The sequence below is a fragment of the Anomaloglossus baeobatrachus genome, chromosome 4 (assembly GCF_048569485.1).
Source record: "Anomaloglossus baeobatrachus isolate aAnoBae1 chromosome 4, aAnoBae1.hap1, whole genome shotgun sequence".
NCBI classification, from domain to species: Eukaryota; Metazoa; Chordata; class Amphibia; order Anura; family Aromobatidae; genus Anomaloglossus; species Anomaloglossus baeobatrachus.
In genome coordinates, this window is record NC_134356.1 from 547,463,549 (window position 1) to 547,487,185 (window position 23,637).

A 23,637-nucleotide genomic window follows, 5' to 3' on the forward strand; every position below is an offset into this window, starting at 1 on the left:
CTGTAATCTGCATGTATGGTCAGAGAACCCCTTTAAATTATGCCCCATCTAATGTAAGTGATATACAGGATATAATATCTGAAGTGCTTTTAAAGGGGAAAGGGGTTCTCCATGGAGATAAAAAAAAATAGTGAACTGTTCCTGCACTAAAAAGATCAGATGCTCAGTGCAGTTCTGTTATTCTTATAACACTTGTAATTCAGTATGACAGGAGCTGCTCTCACTGCTCTCCCCTCCCTTCTGGGATGTTACATCTCACATCATTGTGCAGCTCTCTGGTGTAACAGCTGGTTCCCTGATATCTGCTTCAATGTAGTATGAGAACAGGGGGTATGGCCACAACCCTTGTTTTCTGCAGAGAAGCAGATATTATCAGGAGACTGGCTGTTACAGCAGAGAGCTGCACAATGATGCATGACTTAACGTCCCAGAGGGGATGGGAGAGCAGTGAGAGCAGCTCCTGTCACACTGAATTACAGGTGTTATAAGGATAATAGAACTACACTGGTCATCTCATCTTTATAGTGTATGAGTGCAGAAACAGTACAATAAATTTTATCTCCCAGAGAACTCCTTTAAAAGCATAGTAAGTAGTCGCATATCAGCAGACAAGCAGGATATATGACTACAGATATTATATCTTGTATATCACTTGCGTTTCTTGGTGCATAATTTGAAAGGGTTGTTTGGCCATATAGTACTGATGACTTAACCTCAAGATCATCAATATCATGTGAATGGAGGTCTGACCCTCTGTCCCCACTGATCAACTATTTTGAGCTTTATGAGCTCTGGCAGCAGCCGGATGTAAACAATTAATTGAGGTTAATAGCACAGCTCTGTTCAACGTGTAATGAACTCTGTGAGTATTGCAGATCAGCTACTATTTAAACAGGTGTTCTCATGTTCTTACATTGCCACAGATTTTCAATGGGAATTAGGTCTGGATTTGATGGGGCATTCAAACACATGAATATGCTTTGATCTAAATAATTCCATTATAGCTCTGGAAGGGTGTTTAGGGTCATAATCCTTTTGGAAGGTGAATGACAGTAGGTTTTTACAGAATTAATGATAAAACAAAAGAAAAACCCCCTAAAAAAACTTTATTCAAAATATTTAAAAACCAGAAAAAATTCCCAAAACAAAAAACATACATATGAACATACAGTTAGGTCCAGAAATATTTGGACAGTGACACAGTTGCAGTTTTTTTTGGCTACATCTTTGTGGTGACCACAAAGATGCAGCATGTCAATTCATTTTGCATTTGTACCTGCGTTTCAGAGGACTGGTAGATCAATCCTCCGCTGACTCGGGGTTGGCAGGGGATACAGTTAGGTCCAGAAATATTTGGACAGTGACACAATTTTCGCGAGTTGGGCTCTGCATGCCGCCACATTGGATTTGAAATGAAACCTCTACAACAGAATTCAAGTGCAGATTGTAACGTTTAATTTGCAGGTTTGAACAAAAATATCTGATAGAAATTGTAGGAATTGTACACATTTCTTTACAAACACTCCACATTTTAGGAGGTCAAAAGTAATTGGACAAATAAACCAAACCCAAACAAAATATTTTTATTTTCAATATTTTGTTGCGAATCCTTTAGAGGCAATCACTGCCTTAAGTCTGGAACCCATGGACATCACCAAACGCTGGGTTTCCTCCTTCTTAATGCTTTGCCAGGCCTTTACAGCCGCAGCCTTCAGGTCTTGCTTGTTTGTGGGTCTTTCCGTCTTAAGTCTGGATTTGAGCAAGTGAAATGCATGCTCAATTGGGTTAAGATCTGGTGATTGACTTGGCCATTGCAGAATGTTCCACTTTTTTGCACTCATGAACTCCTGGGTAGCTTTGGCTGTATGCTTGGGGTCATTGTCCATCTGTACTATGAAGCGCCGTCCGATCAACTTTGCGGCATTTGGCTGAATCTGGGCTGAAAGTATATCCCGGTACACTTCAGAATTCATCCGGCTACTCTTGTCTGCTGTTATGTCATCAATAAACACAAGTGACCCAGTGCCATTGAAAGCTATGCATGCCCATGCCATCACGTTGCCTCCACCATGTTTTACAGAGGATGTGGTGTGCCTTGGATCATGTGCCATTCCCTTTCTTCTCCAAACTTTTTTCTTCCCATCATTCTGGTACAGGTTGATCTTTGTCTCACCTGTCCATAGAATACTTCTCCAGAACTGAGCTGGCTTCATGAGGTGTTTTTCAGCAAATTTAACTCTGGCCTGTCTATTTTTGGAATTGATGAATGGTTTGCATCTTGATGTGAACCCTTTGTATTTACTTTCATGGAGTCTTCTCTTTACTGTTGACTTAGAGACAGATACACCTACTTCACTGAGAGTGTTCTGGACTTCAGTTGATGTTGTGAACGGGTTCTTCTTCACCAAAGAAAGTATGTGGCGATCATCCACCACTGTTGTCATCCATGGACGCCCAGGCCTTTTTGAGTTCCCAAGCTCACCAGTCAATTCTTTTTTTCTCAGAATGTACCCGACTGTTGATTTTGCTACTCCAAGCATGTCTGCTATCTCTCTGATGGATTTTTTCTTTTTTTTCAGCCTCAGGATGTTCTGCTTCACCTCAATTGAGAGTTCCTTAGACCGCATGTTGTCTGGTCACAGCAACAGCTTCCAAATGCAAAACCACACACCTGTAATCATCCCCAGACCTTTTAACTACTTCATTGATTACAGGTTAACGAGGGAGACGCCTTCAGAGTTAATTGCAGCCCTTAGAGTCCCTTGTCCAATTACTTTTGGTCCCTTGAAAAAGAGGAGGCTATGCATTGCAGAGCTATGATTCCTAAACCCTTTCTCCGATTTGGATGTGAAAACTCTCATATTGCAGCTGGGAGTGTGCACTTTCAGCCCATATTATATATATAATTGTATTTCTGAACATGTTTTTGTAAACAGCTAAAATAACAAAACTTGTGTCACTGTCCAAATATTTCTGGACCTAACTGTAGATAAAGTGCTGTGGTGTGCAAAGTAGGAATTGGCCAAAGAATGGTCTTTTCAGTTTCTGATTACCCCTTGGTTGTATCAGTATTTGTTGTTTCTGCAGAATTAATAATAATTAAAGGGTAGAATTCTAGAGATGTTTTTGCGGTGTGACGCAAGCGAGTGATCAGATGTAGGGAGTGGAGGAGAGATCGGAGTCAAATATAACCCCAAGAATGTAGGCTTGCTGCTGGGGAGTAATGGTAGAACCATACACAGAAAAAGCAATATTGGGTTTATGAAAGTTAGTAAAGGGAACATGAGAAGTTCAGTTTTTGATAGATTCAGTTTTAGATAAAAGAGGACATGATGTTAGAGACAGCAGACCATCACTGGTATTTTTTAGTCTTGCAGAGGTGATGTCAGGAGCAGAAATGTATAATTAGTCCTGAAAATCAAAGCTGCCAATGGTTGTCCTAGAGGGGCAATGTATAGAGAGTAGAGGAGGGGGCCTAAGACTGAACACTGAGGAACCCCAACAGTAAAGGAAAGAGGAGAGGAAGAAGAGCCAACAAATGTACAGTGAAGTAGCAGTCAGAGAGGTAGGAGGAGAACCAGGAGAGCACGGTGTCCTTGAGCAGCTAATGATCTACAGTGTTGAATACAACAAAGAGATCCAAAAGAATTAGCAGGGAGTCTTGAGTATTAGATTTAGCTGTAAATAGTTAATTAGAGACTTTAGCAAGAGCAGTTTCAGCAGAGTGTAAGGAGCGGAAACCGAATTATAAAGGCTCAAGAAGAGAACGAGGTAGTGTATTAGACAGGACTGGACCATGCGTTCCAGAAGTTTAGAGATAAAGGAAAGATTAGAGAGAGTTCTGTAGTTAGCAATGCAGTTTTGGTGGAGGGATTTTTTTTTAGTAATATGTGTATGCTGGCTTGTTTGAAGGAGGACGGAAAATACCAGATGAAAGACAGAGAATTTAACTATTTTAGTTGAGTGGTGATGATGCGCCCACGGGGCCTCAGGGCTACTAGTTACCGGGCCAGAGGTATTTGGGGTTGCTGTGAATGGCCTGACCCGGGTTTATGGCACAGTTGGTGTCAATAAAAAGGGTACAAGGTGACCGGTATAGGGCGATGATTGGGATTTTCTTTGCAGCGCCACCTGTGGTATGCGGCCAACGATTAGCCGCCGCTGTGAGATGTTGCTCTCCTCCAGGGTGGATGGTTACATAGCTCAGATGGTCCAGCTCCCCACAGGTCGAGCTCTTCCCCAGGGAGATTGATGGTGGGGGGTAGCGCCATAGGTGCCGGAGCGCGGGGTGACGTCATCGGCAATGACGGGACGACACCAGGTCTGTGGGCAAAGTTCTTTTACTCACTGTGTCAGGTCATCACACTTGGAGTTTCCGCCGTGATGGGCACCAGCCAATCCCGGATGATTCAGAGGCCACCACCGGTGTTGTGGAGTGTGAGGCCTCCCTTCATTGCACTTGTGTGGATCCCCGTGGCGTAGAGCTACTTAGGGACCCCAGTGTCCTTGGGTTTAGTTCCCATCCTATTCACAGGTGGCGCGGATCTGCTTTGGGACCTGACTGTAATCACAACTCCGGACCCTATGTGCCACTGTGGTGGACAATGGAACATGAAATCCCCCTTCCCTGAAGATTCTGATTGCGCAATGTGGAGTGTACACCATCCTAGCATTCTGCACCCTTACTGCGCCGGTCCCGAAGGGGCTGTTAGGCTCTCCTGTCGGGTACCGTGTGTCTTCTCTGTCTCACCAGCTCCACCAGTTGTCTCTTGCTTCTTCCAGTCTGCCTGGTCCTAACTAAGGAAGCTCTTAAAAACCTGACCAAAAACGCAGGTATTTGACAAAACAGTCAGGAAAAAAAACTGATGTGTTTGTGTGTGTTTGCATGAGATTTCAGAAATCTCATAGACTTTGCTGGGACTGTAAAAAGCAGCTTTTTATTAGCATGGATTTGCATGCAACCAAGACAAATCTGCAGGTAAAAAAGGCAGCAAAAACTTAACAAAAAAAGCCCTGTGTGAACATAGCCTAACAATCAACTTATTTAAGACAGAAGACAATAAGATGCAAACACAAACAAACAAGCTTTCAGATCAACTTGGATCATACAATCTTTAAGTAAGTGAGGTGACCTTACAGCATTAGGGAACAAACTCAGTACAAACTCAGTAAGATGAATGAAATACAGTGGAACCTTGGATTAAGAGTAACTTGGTTTAAGAGCAATGATTTGCAATAAGAGCAAAAATTCACTGTGCACGCTTCTGTTTCCATCCTTTCACCATGCTCTGATCTGCTTTGGAGGTAACTTTCTGCATATGTAATGTATACTGTATACCATTGTACAAGTATATAATATATAATAGGTCTATCAATTTGCATTTGTGGATACAGTATTTTACTTTCTTTCTGCTAACCAGTATAGCACGTTGCTTGTACTGTACCTCCCGCACACCAAAAATTCTATTGTAAGCTAACGTGCAGTTTAATTTGTTTTGTTTTTTACTGTACTGTACAGTATTTTGTATTAGTGTACTGTAATAGTGTTATATGAATACAGTACATTAGTTTGTATTACTGTAATAAGAGTGTATAAATACAGTAAATATTTTTGGGTTGTGGAACGAATTGTCTGAGTATCAATTATTTCCTTTGGGAAAATTTGCTTTGATATAAGAGTAACTTGGTTTAAGAGCATACTCCCGGAACGAATTATGCTTGTAATCCAAGGTTCCAGTGTATATACCACTGATACAAGTTGCAAAGATGGGTTAATCATCGCAGATGAATTAAATATATACCATTGATAAAGGCTGGAAAGATGGGTTAATCACAGCAGATGAATGAAATACAGTGGCATGCAAAGTTTAGGCACCCCTGGTTAAAATTACTGTTATTTTGAACAGTTAAGCAAGTTGAAGATGGAATGATCTCTAAAAGGCATAAAGTTAAATATTACATATTTCCTTTGTATTTTAGACAAAAAAATATTTTCATCTTTTCCATGTTGAAAATTACAAAAAGGAAAATGAGTCGATGCAAAAGTTTGGACACCCTTGGAGATTTGTTTGCTGAGATAACTTTGACCAAGGTTACAGACCTTCATTAGTCTGTTAGGGTTATAGCTTGCTCACTATCATCGTTAGGAAAGGGCAGGTGATGCAAATTTCACAGATTTATAAAAACACAGTCTCCTCTAACCTTGCGCCAAAAAAGCATCTGCACAGCACTGTGAAAATGAAAATAGTGGATGCCCACAAAAAAGGAACAGGCTACAGGAAGACAGCAACACATTTTCAAGTTGTCCTTTTCTCAATTTTAAATGAAATTAAGAAATGGCAGTTAACAGGAACACTGGAGGTCAAGATAAGGTCTGGAAGACCAAGCAAAATTTCGGTGAGAGCTGCTCGTAGGATTGCTAGAGAGGCAAATCAGAACCCCAGTTGACTGCAAAAGACCTTCAAGAAGATTTAGAGACTGGAGTTGTGGTACATTGTTCTACTGTTCAGAGACAACTGCACAAATATGTCCTTCATGGAAGAGTAATCAGAAGATAACCTCTCCTGCGTCCTCACCATAAAATTTAGAGTTAGAAGTATGCAAAAGAAAATCTAAATACTCTTGATGCATTTTAGAAACAAGTCCTGTGGACCAATGAGGTTAAAATAGAACTCTTTGGCCAAAATAATCAAAGGTATGTGTGGAGAAAGAAAAAGCCGATAATTTCAAGAAAAGACCAACTCTCCAACCGTTAAGCATGGGGGTGGATAAATCATGCTTTTGGGTTGTGTTGCAACCAATGGCACAGGGAACATTTCACGGGTAGAAGGAAGAATGGATACAAAGACACTTCAACAAATTCTTGATGCAAACATTATACCATCTGTAAAAAACATGAAGTTGAAAAGAGGATGGCTTCTACAAAAAGATAATGATCCTAAACACACGTCAAAATCCACAATAGACTGCCTCAAAAAGTGCAAGCTGAAGGTTTTACAATGGCCCTCACCGTCCCCTGATCTGAAAATAATTGAAAATCTGTAGCTAGACCTCAAAAGAGCAGTGCATGAAAGACGACCCAAGAATCTCACAGAACTGGAAGACTTATCTAAGGAAGAATGGATGAATATCTCTCAAACAAGAATTCAAAGACTCACTGTTTACACAAATCATTTACAAGCTGTGATACTTGCCAAAAGGGATATTACTAGGTACTAACCATGCAGGGTGCCCAAACTTTTCCATGAGCCCATTTTCCTTTCTTGCTAATTTAAAAATGTAAAAGCGAAATACATATATTTCTGACTAGATTTCCTGTCCCTGCTAACGAAAAGCCGCCTCCCAAAGGTATGATACAGCGATCACAATGTTTGACGGTGGATATAGTGTTTTCGGGTTGATGTGAAGTGTAAGGCTAGTTTCACACATCCGGCTTTTCGCCGGTTTGCTGGATTCGGCGTACGCCAGTACAGTGTATACAGTACAATGGCAGCACCGCAACTTCTGGGTCACATGCTCCAGTCACATGACAGCATGTGACCGGCACTTGTCGCGCTGCCATTATACTGTATCCACTGTACTGTCATGCGCTGAATCCGGCAAACCTGCAAAAAGCCGGATGTGTGAAACTAGCCTTAGTTTTCCACCGCACATGGAATTTTGTACTTAGCCCAAAATTTTCTATTTTGGTCTCATCTGCCCAGAGCAACGTCTTCCACATGTCACTTAAGGGACACAGCCAGCATGTGGAAACACTGAAAAAAGGGAGGATATATTATATCTAGCTATTTATGACCTCAGTTTTACTCTAAAATTAGCTTTTATAAATATTCATCATCATTAAATCATGTCACCAAGTGTTGATATAGTAGCATGTGTATTCTGTTGGTGGTTTCTAGTAAGCAGCTGTGGGATATTACGTTTTCCAAACTTTAAAAAGTTACCCCATTCCGAAAGGCACATATTGGTGTCATAGAGGACAGGGCAGTTTGCCGGTATAATAAAGTGGCTCCAATTTTATAGCATTTTAATTCAATCTTCCGTTTGCATCATAAAACTCTAACAAACAATGGGAAATATGTGGCGTAACTCCTAGAGTTGACATTAGGATCAATGACAGATGAATCATCCGGGTATTATCTTTTACCCCTCTCAAATGGATTATGTTATTTCGAAAAACAAATAGCCATAAACGTACAGTTACATGGGCTGTGACCGGAAAACAAAAAACACAGAAACAAATCGCTACACTTCTGAAGAATGTTTTATTAATGGCAGGAATTGACCATGGTAATACAAAGGATTGCTTCACAACCTTTCAAATAAAATATAATAACGATATGGTTTCCATTTACGGGAGACTGGTCTCAATAATAATATTTTAAAATACTCATTAACATGTGCTTTGAATTGTATTTCAAATTCATACATCTGGAGGAAAGAGAATCCTTGACTATACAGATAGTTTACAAAGCAGCATGGTGGAGCTGCACAAAAAGGTCAGAGAAGTTTACGTTAGCATAAATATGTAAATCTAGAAATATATTCTAACATATCACTATGTACACTTTGTCGTTATATAAATTAAAAAATAAACCACCTCTATCCCATTAAACTCTGAGATTTTAACTCTTTAGTTAAATTATAAAATAACTCCCAACCCGTCACCTCTAAACAAGCACACAAGAAAAGAAACACCTGAAGAAAGAAGAAAAACATCAGTAAAAGTTGCTTTGGCGACCCATCCAGCATATAATGAAAGCAGCAGATTCATTTAGTAACCGTACAAAAGTGATAAAAGGGTTTTAGAGATTATAAAAATAAGGAAACTTTAATCCATAAACCGCCATTTTCATGTCCGTAGGCGGTGTCTGCTTTTGCAGCTTTGCACCATTAGCTTGGATCGAGCTAAACTGCAATACCACACTGTGTCCATGGACTAGCGTGACACCATTTCTGGAAAAAAGCTCCCATGACATAAAATATTAGACAGCAATCAATATCTTATAATGACCTAGATGGAGAAACAAATGAAAAAGCTCACATCTATTTTCTAAAATAATATGTATGACCTGAACAGTGTGGTGATTAATGCTGACTCTAACCAAAAGTTCTATTCAATTATTCATATGCTGAAATTATGGTGTTCGATTGCTCCTCAAGGAATGCTACATCTGCTATGTAAGGATGTACGGTTTTGTGTAGGACTACTTAGAGAAAAAGTCTCACTTGCGGTAGATGTAATTTTTTTTACCTGTTGTTCATGATACTGCTTCTGAATCTGCAGATTTGTATTTTTACTACCTATAATTCTTCATTTCTGAGATATAGCCCCCTTTTCCTTGTGTGTTAATCTATTCTTGTTAGCCAAGTGGGCATAATACTCAGAGAAGAGTTGAGATCTTCTATGCCTCCACGTTCTGGAGTTGTGCTTGTAATCTAAGGCCCCTGACCCTACTCTTATACTCACCCTCTGGCATCTTCACCATTTATCAACATCGCTCGCATTGGGCTCTGGCAGTTTGTAACCTGCCGGCTGTTTTGGAGCGAGACCGATGTCACTTTTCAATACAAGTCTATGAAAGTCTCAATCTGGCTCACAGTGTTGCATTGAAAGCTTGTGACGTAACTTTTGACTTCCAGCCAGTCAGAAGCTGCAGTCACAAGATGATGAGTATAAGAGTAGGGTCAGGGACAGTAGATTAAAAACAGCTCCCCAGTGCTTAAAATAATAATAATAATCTTTATTTTTATATAGCGCTAACATATTCCGCAGAGCTTTACACACATCAACATCACTGGGGGCTCACAATCTAAATGAAACAAATGAAAAATGTTGGAGTGGTGCTTTAATAAATCTGTCCTTATTTTTTTTTCAGAAACCGCATAGGCTAATGTTGAGCGAGCGTGCTCGCAACTGCTTGATACTTGATTGAGCAATGGAGTGCTTGGGTACTCGCAGTGTTTGGCCGACCACAAAGCAAGGATTGCTTCACTGCATGGTGTGTGCAGGCACCCCAGGGAGAGCCATTCGCGGTCTCTGAATGGCTCACATTAGAGTTAAAACAACATTTTCGGATGTAGTGTGTCGAAAGAAAAAAAGAAAACACCTTCCCTCCCCCAAAAATGTTCTATATATGGTTGGCTGTATGTGGGCAGAGACCCGAACTGCCCAATTAATGACTTCCATTATACCCATTACTCCAGTTGAGCCCTTTCAGAGCATGTGACCTGCTCGATTTGAGTAACGAACCCCCGAGGATTTTAGTGCAGGGCCCATGGACATCGGAGGCGCGCTGTTCAAATAAAAAGAAAGTGCAACCTTTTCTCCTGATCCAATACAAGCCCCTTAATCTCCACATCGCTCAAGCTATCATATGACTGTTTTAATGCACAAAGTCAACCACAAGTAATGGCCTACATGACCCAGCATTTGACTTTTATAGATTCAGGGACATCACAGTCTATAAGGACGCCGACCAGGGATCACAGAGATTGCCACACAGCACCTCTGCATCTGGCACGCTAAAGCCTTTGAAACGCCAAAAGTGCTGGCATTCATTTGCAATCTTGTCTCAAAATAAGCAACACTGTTACTTTAAACACAGACATGCCATTACAAAGCGCACAGGAAGTCTGCAGCCAGCTTGCTTCATTTGCTTAAATGAACTGGTAATTAAAGCACAGATGAGGTCTTGCAGTCATTAAATAGCTAATCAAAAAGGAATGACAAAGTACTTGTACTCTATTTTTAGCTTGTTTTTCCCTACAACCACACAAAATGGAACATGCAAAAACTAAGAGTAAGACAACACAGATCACATAGCAGCAAACAGAAAGAATTACAATCACATCCTTGTGGATATTTGGCAGTATCACACACTTCCCAGAAAGGAAGCGCATTATCCCAACGCTTAACTCTTTCCTAGCACCTAGTCCATAGGATGTGTGCTGAAAGGGGTTAAATGACTCTGCAATCAATCTATGGTAGAGAAAAAATATTCTTAAAAATAGTTTTACTACGTCAACTATTAGAGGCCAAGGTCAGCTGTAACATGTATGCACTCGAATTATAATGGTAGTTTGCCTGACATGAAAAATAAAGAAAAACTCAACTGAACCAGGATTGGCAGAAAAGAATCACATGACTTTTTTTGTAATTTGAAGTGACAAATTCCTATCTTCCCATCAGATGAAATATTATGGGACCAAAGTCAACACGGCTCGTCTGTAACTCAACAAACGGTTGTATGAGTCCCAATCGACTTAACTCTACACCAATGGCTTCCATGTATAATCAGTTGTGAAATTTTTTCACTGTTAAAAAGATTTGAGAAATGACAATAAAGCTATGCATTCAAGCCACTTTCTAAAAAATAATATTTTAGCATAGACCCTGTACACGCAACAGATGAATCCAACACTTGTTAGAACAAAATTTTGATCCCATATTTCCATAGCTTCTACTACAAGGCCCAAGCAATCTCTAATATGGTACCCACAATGTGCCTCCAATTATAAATATGGAGGTTTTCACATAAAGTACGTAGCAAAATGTGTATTTTACATATATACTATAGTGGTAGAGCTTCTCCTCTAAAATTATCGCCCCCAGAGTACAGTGCTCCATAAGCATTACACACAGTCAGTGCAGACCTACTGGGACTCCAGATGGCACATATGCTGCCCACATTGCCAAGTGCATTATCACATTATTTGTTAGCACATCCTCTCTTGTTGTGTGTGTGTGTGTGTTTTTGTAATAAAAATCCCATATGTATGTATACATACACAAAGAATTATGTGTCCTGGGTATATCATATCATACATACAACTTATACGTCCTGGATATATCACCTCATACATAATTCTTATATGTCCTGGATATATCACCTCATACATACACCTTAGATCTAAGACATATAAGGTAGATGTAGGAGGTGAAATATCAGGGTATTTATCACCTCATACCTGCACCTTATATGTCTTAGATATATGTGTCCTACATATATCACCTCATACATACACCTTATACCTAAGACATGTATCACCTCATACATAATTCTGATATGTCCTGGATATATCACCTCATACATACACTCTTTATATCTAAGACATATAAGGTAGATGTAGGAGGTGAAATATCAGGACATATACAGTTAGGTCCAGAAATATTTGGACAGTGACACAAGTTTTGTTATTTTAGCTGTTTACAAAAACATGTTCAGAAATACAATTATATATATAATATGGGCTGAAAGTGCACACTCCCAGCTGCAATATGAGAGTTTTCACATCCAAATCGGAGAAAGGGTTTAGGAATCATAGCTCTGCAATGCATAGTCTCCTCTTTTTCAAGGGACCAAAAGTAATTGGACAAGGGACTTTAAGGGCTGCAATTAACTCTGAAGGCGTCTCCCTCGTTAACCTGTAATCAATGAAGTAGTTAAAAGGTCTGGGGATGATTACAGGTGTGTGGTTTTGCATTTGGAAGCTGTTGCTGTGACCAGACAACATGCGGTCTAAGGAACTCTCAATTGAGGTGAAGCAGAACATCCTGAGGCTGAAAAAAAAGAAAAAATCCATCAGAGAGATAGCAGACATGCTTGGAGTAGCAAAATCAACAGTCGGGTACATTCTGAGAAAAAAGGAATTGACTGGTGAGCTTGGGAACTCAAAAAGGCCTGGGCGTCCATGGATGACAACAGTGGTGGATGATCGCCACATACTTTCTTTGGTGAAGAAGAACCCGTTCACAACATCAACTGAAGTCCAGAACACTCTCAGTGAAGTAGGTGTATCTGTCTCTAAGTCAACAGTAAAGAGAAGACTCCATGAAAGTAAATACAAAGGGTTCACATCAAGATGCAAACCATTCATCAATTCCAAAAATAGACAGGCCAGAGTTAAATTTGCTGAAAAACACCTCATGAAGCCAGCTCAGTTCTGGAGAAGTATTCTATGGACAGATGAGACAAAGATCAACCTGTACCAGAATGATGGGAAGAAAAAGGTTTGGAGAAGAAAGGGAACGGCACATGATCCAAGGCACACCACATCCTCTGTAAATATGGTGAAGGCAACGTGATGGCATGGGCATGCATGGCTTTCAATGGCACTGGGTCACTTGTGTTTATTGATGACATAACAGCAGACAAGAGTAGCCGGATGAATTCTGAAGTGTACCGGGATATACTTTCAGCCCAGATTCAGCCAAATGCCGCAAAGTTGATCGGACGGCGCTTCATAGTACAGATGGACAATGACCCCAAGCATACAGCCAAAGCTACCCAGGAGTTCATGAGTGCAAAAAAGTGGAACATTCTGCAATGGCCAAGTCAATCACCAGATCTTAACCCAATTGAGCATGCATTTCACTTGCTCAAATCCAGACTTAAGACGGAAAGACCCACAAACAAGCAAGACCTGAAGGCTGCGGCTGTAAAGGCCTGGCAAAGCATTAAGAAGGAGGAAACCCAGCGTTTGGTGATGTCCATGGGTTCCAGACTTAAGGCAGTGATTGCCTCTAAAGGATTCGCAACAAAATATTGAAAATAAAAATATTTTGTTTGGGTTTGGTTTATTTGTCCAATTACTTTTGACCTCCTAAAATGTGGAGTGTTTGTAAAGAAATGTGTACAATTCCTACAATTTCTATCAGATATTTTTGTTCAAACCTGCAAATTAAACGTTACAATCTGCACTTGAATTCTGTTGTAGAGGTTTCATTTCAAATCCAATGTGGCGGCATGCAGAGCCCAACTCGCGAAAATTGTGTCACTGTCCAAATATTTCTGGACCTAACTGTATCCCCTCATACCTACATCTTATATGTCAGATATATCACCTCATATATACGCCTCATATCTAAGACATATATCACCTCATACATACACTTTATAGCTTTATAGAGACATATCAGTACATATTCCAGCTTTTATATACATCTTATATATCTTAGATATATCACCTGATATATACAACTTATTTGTCCTAGTTATATCACCGCCTACATACACCTTATATGTCCTACATATATCACCTCATACATACACCTTATATGTCCTACATATATCACCTCATACATACACCTTCTATGTCCTAGATACATCACCTCATATATATACCTTATATGTCTTAGATATATCATCTCATACATACACCTTACATATCAGATATATCACCTCATACATATATATCCTACAAATACACCTCACCTTATGTCTCACATGTATCACTTCATATATATCTTATACGTCCTATATCTATCACCTCACACATACCCACAACTTATAAATCTCATAAATTTTGTTTAAATGTACATTAATAACAGATTTCATGTATTTCTTAGCTGAGCTAACCTTATTAACCAATACATATAAATACAACTCATTGTTTAGAGTAAGGCTAGGTTCACATTTCCGTTGTTTTGCATCAGTCACATGCGTTGCTTGACGCTTGAGACTGATACGTTGTACAACGGGTGACAAGAATTGGAACTCATTGTCACGAGAAAGCGGATTCCGTTGTAAAACGAGTGATCGTTCACAATAGCGATCAGCTGATCGTTCGGCCACCGAGAGAGAGCATGCGCAGCGAAATCAAAAGGATTCCACTCCTCAAAAAACGTTACAAGCTGCGTTCCTGCCGCCCGACGGTCAGTCGTTGCACGACTGATCAGTCGGGCGGCGGATGCAATGCAAGAGCATCAGTCACAATACGCCGCTCATACAAGTCTATGGGAAACAACGGAATCCGCCAAACGGATTGCGTTGTTTATCAGAGCGAAGGATTGTGACTGATAATAAACAACGGAAATGTGAACCTAGCCTTAAAGGGAACCTGTCAAGTGGAAAAATGCCATTAACCTGCAGATATGGGGTTAATATGCAGGTTAATAGCATTCTAAACCTGCTCAGCACCCGCACATTGAACCCTACTGCTGGGAGGAAATGAGCTTTAACCCCCCCTGGCAGTGGTAGGGTTTCAGTCATGGGGGGCGGTGATGGCGTTGGTTCAGTCACCACTCTGTGTATCGAGAGCGACGACTGTAACTGCACCACCTCCGCAGTGACTGACAGCCATTCTGCATTAGAGGAAGCTGTCAGTCAGAGCGGGGGGCGTCATTACAGCCACTGCTCTTTACACACAAAGAGGTGACTGAACCCATGCCAGTGCCACCTCATGATTAAAACTCGAACGCTGCCAGGGGGGTTAAAGCTCATTTCCTCACAGCAGCGGGGATCAATATGCAGGTGAGGGGCAAGTTCAGAATGCTATTAACCTGCAGATTAATCCCATATTTGCATGTTTATAGCATTTTTCCATGTGACAGGTTCCCCTTAAGAGAACCAATGGTGTTGGGATGTTCATGAGGCTTTCTATAACTCCAGATGCATGTAAGTTCAAGACTTGCTCTCCTTTTATAGTTTAAGGTAGATACTATGCAAAAAATAAAGTTAAGGTAAATAATTATTAATAGTGAAAAATAATCTACAAAGAATAGTGTGATGTCCCAAGATAGTGCTATCCTGCTGCTACATAGCAGCATAATGTAGACGAATGGCAACAGCGACAAGCAAGTCACAAAAAGTCAGATCTACAGTAGATTGTTGAGACTTGTTTGTCGTAGATCCATAAAGGTTGCACTTCAACTCCATTAACCTGCATTACCAAAGTCGTCATCTAGCCACAAGCCTAAGGCTATGTGCCCACGCTAGAATGTCCCTGCGGATTTTTTTGCCTGAAAATCCGCGACTTTCGCGGCAAATCCGCACCCGCGGATTTGCCGCGGATTTTGATGCGGATTTTTTTTTTTTCCCCATTCAAAGCCAAAAATCCGCACCAAATCTGCACCAAACAATTGACATGCTGCAGATTTTTCCGGATCAAAATCCGCGGCAAATCCGCCGCGGAAAAATCCGCAGCATGGGCACAGCATTTCCAAAATGCCATTGAAATGGCTTGGAAGTGCTGCTGCTGCAGATTTTCGGCAAATCCGCGGTAAATCCGCGGCAAAATCCGCGGTAAATCCGCGGTAAATCCTGTAGCGTGGGCACATAGCCTTAATGTGTTACTGCTTACAGTCAGTGTAGCTTAGTCTTCGGTTAGGAAGAAAAACAGGTTGGGTAGTTACACGAAACCTTCTTATCTTTAATTCAGGCTTAGGCGGGCTTTGCACGTTGCAACATCGGTAACAATGTGTTACCGATGCTGCAGCGATAGTCCCGCCCCCGTCGCACGTTCGATATATAGTGAAAGCTGCCGTAGCGATTATTATCGCTACGGCAGCTTTACACGCACATACCTGCCGTGCGACGTCCCTCTGGCCGGCGACCCGCCTCCTTCCTTAGGGGGCGGGTCGTGCGGCGTCACAGTGACGTCACACGGCAGGTGGCCAATTGAAGTGGAGGGGCGGAGATGAGCAGGATGTAAACATCCCGCCCACCTCCGTCCTTCTCATTGCAGCCGGGAGGCAGGTAAGGTGAAGTTCCTCGCTCCTGCGGCTTCACACACAGCGATATGCGCTGCCGCAGGAACGAGGAACTACATCGTACCTGTCGCTCCCCCGGCATTATGGAAATGTCGGAGGCTGCAGCGATGATACGATGACGACGATTTTGCGCTCGTTCATCGTATCATCTAGGATTTACACACTACGACATCGCAAGTGACGCCGGATGTGCGTCACTTTCGATTTGACCCCACCGACATCGCACCTGCGATGTCGTAGTGTGCAAAGCCCGCCTTACCCTAATTACCAGCAACCTGCACTCGATCATTCTGCCACCTAGACCAGAACATTTGTCTTGGGCGCAGTGTGTCTTCTCTTGTGGTGACGCGAGTGCTGTCCGCAGGAGACTGCATCTGCCCGTGCCCATGATCAGGGTTCAGGCTGCTGCAGACTTTCTCTCTGTGGAGAACACTCGCATCTACAGGAGCATAAACTGACATGTTGCAGGTCGGAAAGCTGCACCGCTGGTCGGTTTATGCTGCTTAGAAAACAAGCACAGTGGGCAGGAGATTTCTATAAATCCCATCCACTATGATTGTACAATACAATGCAGCTTGTTGGACACAGTGAAAACATGCTATGTCCAAAACGCTGCTAAGGCTATGTTCACAAAGGGCTTTTTTGTTAAGCTTTTTTTCCTGACCAAAACCAAATCTTGTGGCAGGAAATCTCCTTTGAGTCATCTGCATTTTTGGTGCAGTTTTTAGTGGCATTTTTGGTGCGTTTTTTTCTACAAAATGGCTTGTATCAATGAAAAAACGTTGCAAAAACGCTGCACAGAAAAGACATGCTCATTCTTTGAAATCTGCAGAAAAAATGCAGGTATTTGACAAAACAGGAAAAAATCTGCAGGTGTTTGTGTGTGTGCATGAGATTTCAGAACTCTCACAGACTTTGCTGATACAGTGGAACCTCGGTTAACGAGTAACCCAGTTAGCGAGTATTTCGCTATACGAGCAGAGCTTGCTGTAAATTTGTAACTCGGATTACGAGCAAGCTTTGCCGTACGAGCAAAATACTCACCGCATACACTTCCGGTTCCGTACTTCCACCCACTCTTCCAGTCCGCACAAACATTGTGTATGTGTGGAATGGCACAATAGGGGACCAGGATGAACATTGAACAAGTTGTGGAACGAATTGTCTGCATTGCAATGATTTTCTTTGGGAAATCTTGGTTTGCTGGACGAGTAACTTGGTTTACAAGCACACTCCCAGAACGGATTGTTCTCGTAAACCAAGGTTCCACTGTACTGTAAACAGCAGCTTTTTATTAGTATGGATTTGTATAAAGCTAAGGCAAATCTGCAGCTAAAAAACGCAGCAAAAACTTACCAAAAAAGCCCTGTGTGAACATACCCTAACATGGATTGTGGGCACGCACCCAAAAGCGCCGCCTAATTTATAGAAAAAGTTTTTGTAGAAAAATAAAGAAATTATGATGAGACAGCAATGTAGAGTAGTGTAGAAATAGTGCAATATGAATAACATTCACCTAACTTCAAGGCCATATGTTTAAATTATTTGGTCTTATATTATTACTGTATTTCTATCGCAACACAACATTTTTTTTGATAAATTTCTCCAACTCTTGGAAAATAAAGATTTTCATTAATAGTTAATAATCGTCCAGCAATACGGTTTATTGATTTCGGGGTTGTAACATTTCCCATTTTGCAAACATCTAAATGAATTTCCTTTTCCTCTAGTTTTGAGCATTTGGAAAAATAGAATTCACATCTGAAATACTGAAGTCTACTATTGACTGATCCAAGGTAAGATATGAGGGTCAAGGATCAGTCTACACAGAAGCCACACAGATGAAAAATTCTCATGTATTGTTATTGAACTTATATCAAAACACTAAAAATACAGGTGAATTACTTTTCTCAAACTAACATGGATGGTTGCCAGCCTATATGATGTTTTCTGAAAAGTATACCACATAAAGCAGAATCATTTTGACCTCTGTTGCTCGTTCCGCTTCCTTCTTTATCAGTGATAGGTCTCCATGGCTTAAACACTCAAGAAATCTTGATCTTAAGAATCATAATGGTTAAATTCCATTGTATGAAAGCTAAAGCCCAGAAGATCTAGAAGTCAGCATCTTAATATGATCTTTATGGTAGAGTTACCTGGCGCGATCATTAACATGCAAATATCAATGTAACAATATGGCATAGAGCCTGGTCAGATCCCACAGGAGGCCCGATCTTATCTCATTAAAACATGTATAAGTCTTGGCTACAGCCTGTGGAAATCTCCGAGGAGCCATTTCACTAAGGCTATTTCTTCATTTTCTTTTTCTATGTGCCCTGTGTATTTTTATTTGAATACCTACGTAAAGGCACAGGAGGCAGCAATGAAACAAAATCAATGCATGCAGTTTAAAGTTAGACATCAGTAAGTCATCTGAAGGTAGACGAGACCCTTCACAGATGTGCGGCTCGTGTGTGTCTCAGATTACTGATAAAATACTGCCTTCCTGATGAAGAAGCAGACAATGTGGACAGACTGTCCTGTGACAAAATCATCATCCTATGAAATATGACCATTGACATAACAACTAGTTGTGGATAGAATAAAAGTAAGATCTATCTTCTCAACCAATCCCTAGGTATGGCGTGGTTTCTTTATATTAAACATTTTTTAAAACACACATATTGTTTATGTTGTCTGAATATTCTATGCAGAGGTGCATGTCTCCACGGTAACAGACCACCAACTTACATTAACCATCTGTCCCTAACTGCTTCAAATCCACAGCATGTACTGCACGTTGGTAAGAACTCATGAAAGGATGGAGGACAGAATGATTGCAGTATTTCATTATACAGTACATGGTCAGATTTAGCCTATTACTATTCTTAGCAATTTACTACTCATTTTAGACTGTGAATGTTGACATACCCCTTGAATAACTGTTAGGTTCAAAATGTGGAGCATCAAAAATAGAGTCCAACTACCTGGAATGGTAACATCTGCTCTCCATGAAACACTGTTTATATAAGAAAATGTTACCTCACATTGTATTATCTTTAATTGCTGCAGCTACTATTGAAAGCATTGTGTCCAACACATCTTTGGCCTCTTTCAAACTGTGTTCCAATCTCCGTTCAGTTGTCCCATCGGGGCTTCCGCCTGAACCCCCCACAAAACGGGTTTCAGATGTATGCGCCAATGGGGCCTCTGGCTACAATGGTGAAGACAGAGTCACAGTGTGCTCTGTCATGTACCATTTTCGGGAGTATATGCTTACTGAAGGCTGACACCCAGATGTAGACTATTACGTCAGGGTGTCCACTCCAATAGGCATATACTCCCGAAAGTGATGCACAACAGAGCACACGGTGACTCAGTCTGCACATATGTCCGAAACCCGTTTTGCAGGAGGTTAAGGCAGAAGCCCTGACGGGACCACTGAACGGAGATCGGAACGCAATGTGAAAGTGGCATTAGTAATGTATGCCATTTGGCACTTTTTTTTCCACTTAAATGCAAGTATTTTGGGCTAAAAATTATTTTTACAACTTAGTTTCATTACAGAGCACCAGTTAGCATGATTTTGTAACATGAAGTAAACACATGGCTGTAATGATGGTGTAATGCTGATTAAACTGAAAACTTTGGTGAAGAAATCCTTTGTGGTTCTTCTTTAATCATTGTAAATTTTCTGCACATTATATTTTGGTGCACAGGGGCTGGACTGTACACTGGTTATCTCCTCCCTGTCTGTGTATCCCCAGCCACGTCCATTGGTCTCTGGTCTTTCAATGACGGGTCTCTGCTTTTTTGGTGATCTGCCTCCTCTGTTTGAAATCTCCTCTTCAAACACAAGAGGCAGGTGGAGGGGTCAGGGAATCACAGATAGGGAGGAGAAGACCCAGTGTATAGTTCAGCTCCTGGTTACTGAAATCTAATTAGCAGTAAACGTCAAATAGTGATTAAAGAACAACAACAAAGCGAATTACTTCACCAAGTATGTCAACTTAACCTATATTACATTGCCATTTCAGTCATATCTTTACTGTATTGCATGTCTACTGCTGACATCAGAATGAGTTAACTAAAAATCCAGCAGCTTGGTATAAAGGCTGCTTTACACACAATGATATCGCTAGCGATCTTGTTAGCGAAGTGACACGCCCAGATCGTTGTTACGATTTGCCAAGATCGCTCATAGGTCGTTTTGTAGCGGTCACATGTACACATCTCACAAACGACGCTACATCGGTCAGCGATATATTGTTTGACAAAGGCGGTCGTGTGGATGTTGTTCGTCGTTGGCATGGTGTCAAACGTAGCAATATGTCTGCTGCGTTCCAAAAAATGAACAATATTTTGAAACTGAACGACATGTCAACGATCAACGATTTTCATCCTATTTGCGATCGTTCAGAGTCACACGTAGGTGTCACACGCAACGATGTCGCTAATGATGACGGAAGTGCGTCACGAAAACAGTGACCCCCGACGACATATTGTCAGATAAATTGTAACGTGTAAAGCGGCCTTAAAGAAGTGTTCAGCTCAACTCTGATGACGTCTGTAGTCATAAATGATCACAAAGGAGCTCATAAGTCAGAAAAAAAGAGTTACACTTCCTTCAGAACAGATTAACAGATTCTTAGATACCTAATTATGTAGCCAGGAATGCACAGTGCAACACAGAGGCAACAAAGACAAACAAAGCTGCATTATTAATAAAACCCAATTGCAAAAATGATTTTTAGCACAAAATACATGTATTTAAATAAGAAAAAAATGCTCTGAAAGGTGTCCATATTCTTAAAGGGGCACACACAATACATAACCAAAAGTCACTGATTGCTGGGCAACTGACTGATCATGAGATTGAGAGTCTGGTGTCACCCATTGTGATGGAAGCGTGCCACTTCTGCACTGTCTTTCGGACTGATGAAAGGAGCCGAGTGCTGGTACTACTCTGCTCTCATTAAGACCCAAGTTAAAAGGATGTAATTGTGGGACAGCCCCTTTACATTTTGTAGTCATTTCTCCCACTTTCAAAAGCCACTGCTAAATTTACACCTATGCAGTAGTTCTACACCACTTGGGACATTGACTTTGTCAAACATGATTTACTTTGTTATCTATAGACAACAGATATATATTACACATTATATAACATAGAAAATATTCAAATATATTAATGGGAATTGTTTCATATACAGCACAGTGACCTATCCTTAAAATTATGTATTTATCCCCCTCTCCTATATATTTTTTCAATCACATAAGTTTTGCCCTAATTATCCATTCTAAACAGATTACAAAAAATATCTAAAAAAAAGGCCAGCAACACACTGATAAAACAGGATATTGGAGATGATTACTTCATACTCATTATTTTCTATTGCTGATTTGTAATAAAGGAAAAAAAAAATTCACTTTGAATGGAGCCACAATAAAGGGTTAGAAAAAGTTCCCGTACCCCACGCAATGACATGGTATGAGCCATTATGTGCATACAGACTTGTGTAATCATATTGAACACATCTGCCACTTTTAAGATTAGGTAGAGAACCTATATGTGTCTAAGGCATCCTCAAACATAGCCAACATTGTCAAAAAGGAGGGTTCTCTATGGTGCCAGATATAAGGTTATTCCCATTTCTAAAAACATCATTGGAGTGTTTATAGTTGTATCATGGTAGTCTGGTTAATTCTTCAAATTTCACTATAGAAATTGCATCATCTGAATCACTGGTGGACACAGACCGAAAAGGGCCCCTGTGCAAGAACAGTAAATGGGACCTTTGCAGTTTAATAGCTCATCATAATGCAAAATTCCACCTATTTTGGATCTGGAAAGGTGCCCCATTACCTCTTTGGCCATTGTGAGGTTGCCGAAGTTACACCAATGGTATGTAAGCCCTTGATCTGGATAATATATTTTTTGTTTAGCAGATTGCAGTAGCTGGTTGTAGATATCATAGAATGTGCTTCATTTTTTTTCTATACTACATGGACTTTACTGGGGAAATAAAAAATTTCAAGCATTACCTCAAGAGAACACAGATTTTGCTATAACAGTGGAATGTTTCCAGTAATTATGGTTTCATGTAAGGTGTTATGGCAGCAGGTTTTTGGCTTGTATTATAAAAATATCTATTATCAGCAAAAATTCCCCCCTCCCAAGAATCAGAAATGAATAATCCAGTTAAAGGTAGTCCATGCTTCCTTCCCCATTTCTGAAGTCTTCAGGTACATAAGCATAGGCTTTTAGCTTAAGGAGAACCTCATCAATCCATGTAATTTCTTTGCAGATGAAGGTGTGCGAAGAAATCATTTTCATCTTTTTTTTTTCCAAGATAAAAAATTCCAAACTCCACTTCAGACTTTTGGCTTCACTAGAATTGCGTCCAGATGTCGGTAGATCAAACGTTCTTACCTGCCATGATAAAAAGATCAAAAAGGAGAAGAAATGTAATAAATTATGTAGCTAGAAATTGTGTGTTAATTATTCAGAATGTTGATGCTTAATGCAAGGACAACAATGACATTTCCTAAGTAACACAAAGAGAAATACAAAGGAGAAACGTTAAAAGAATAACTCAAGCTCGAAAGGAAAGCCAACATTGTTTACCAAGAAGACGGTTTTCTTAGTACTGTCATCAGAAATATACTGAAAAAAACCAACATCTTTAACTTGTACAAAGTTTTAAAGTTCATATACAGGTATGATATGATAGGTGATAACTTTATCAATGGAAGCCTGATCACTGGGACCCGCACCGTTCCCTAAATCAATAGCGTAGTGGTCAAGTATGCACACCGAGGGTCTATTCATTCTATACGGATAGGCTGGACAAAAGCTGGCACAGTGCTCAACAATCTTGGTACAATTTGGCGAAAGATTATCTTTTTTGTGACATACTTGATCATACAATGTGGTTGTGCATGTGAGCCTTCCCTTTGTCATTATGGTCTTATGAATGTGATCTTATGGTTACTTAGTCAATAATAAACTTCTTCATTATTTTTTTGTTACAGTCATAAGACTTTAGATTTGCAAACACTAATTCTACTTATGTGAGCACACAATTATTCATCATATAAGTTATGTTTTGCAAATGTTTCTGCAATCTTATGTGCAAACAATA

General features: G+C 40.4%; 1 protein-coding gene across 2 annotated transcripts in view; it reads right to left on the minus strand.

The window, feature by feature from the left end:
* The window catches only part of FAM174B (family with sequence similarity 174 member B), a 149,662-nt gene that overhangs the window by 18,020 nt on the left and 108,005 nt on the right, over positions 1-23,637 (minus strand). The window contains exons 3-5 of one of the 2 annotated variants that reach the window (XR_012753065.1): positions 16,747-22,925; positions 16,064-16,162; positions 13,483-15,696 (exon numbers count right to left, since the gene is read on the minus strand). The exons of the other annotated variant lie outside the window; for it this stretch is intronic. The gene's annotated coding sequence lies outside the window, so the exon portion shown is untranslated. Of the gene's footprint in view, positions 1-13,482; positions 15,697-16,063; positions 16,163-16,746; positions 22,926-23,637 lie in introns of those variants that run through there. 2 annotated transcript variants of the gene reach the window in all.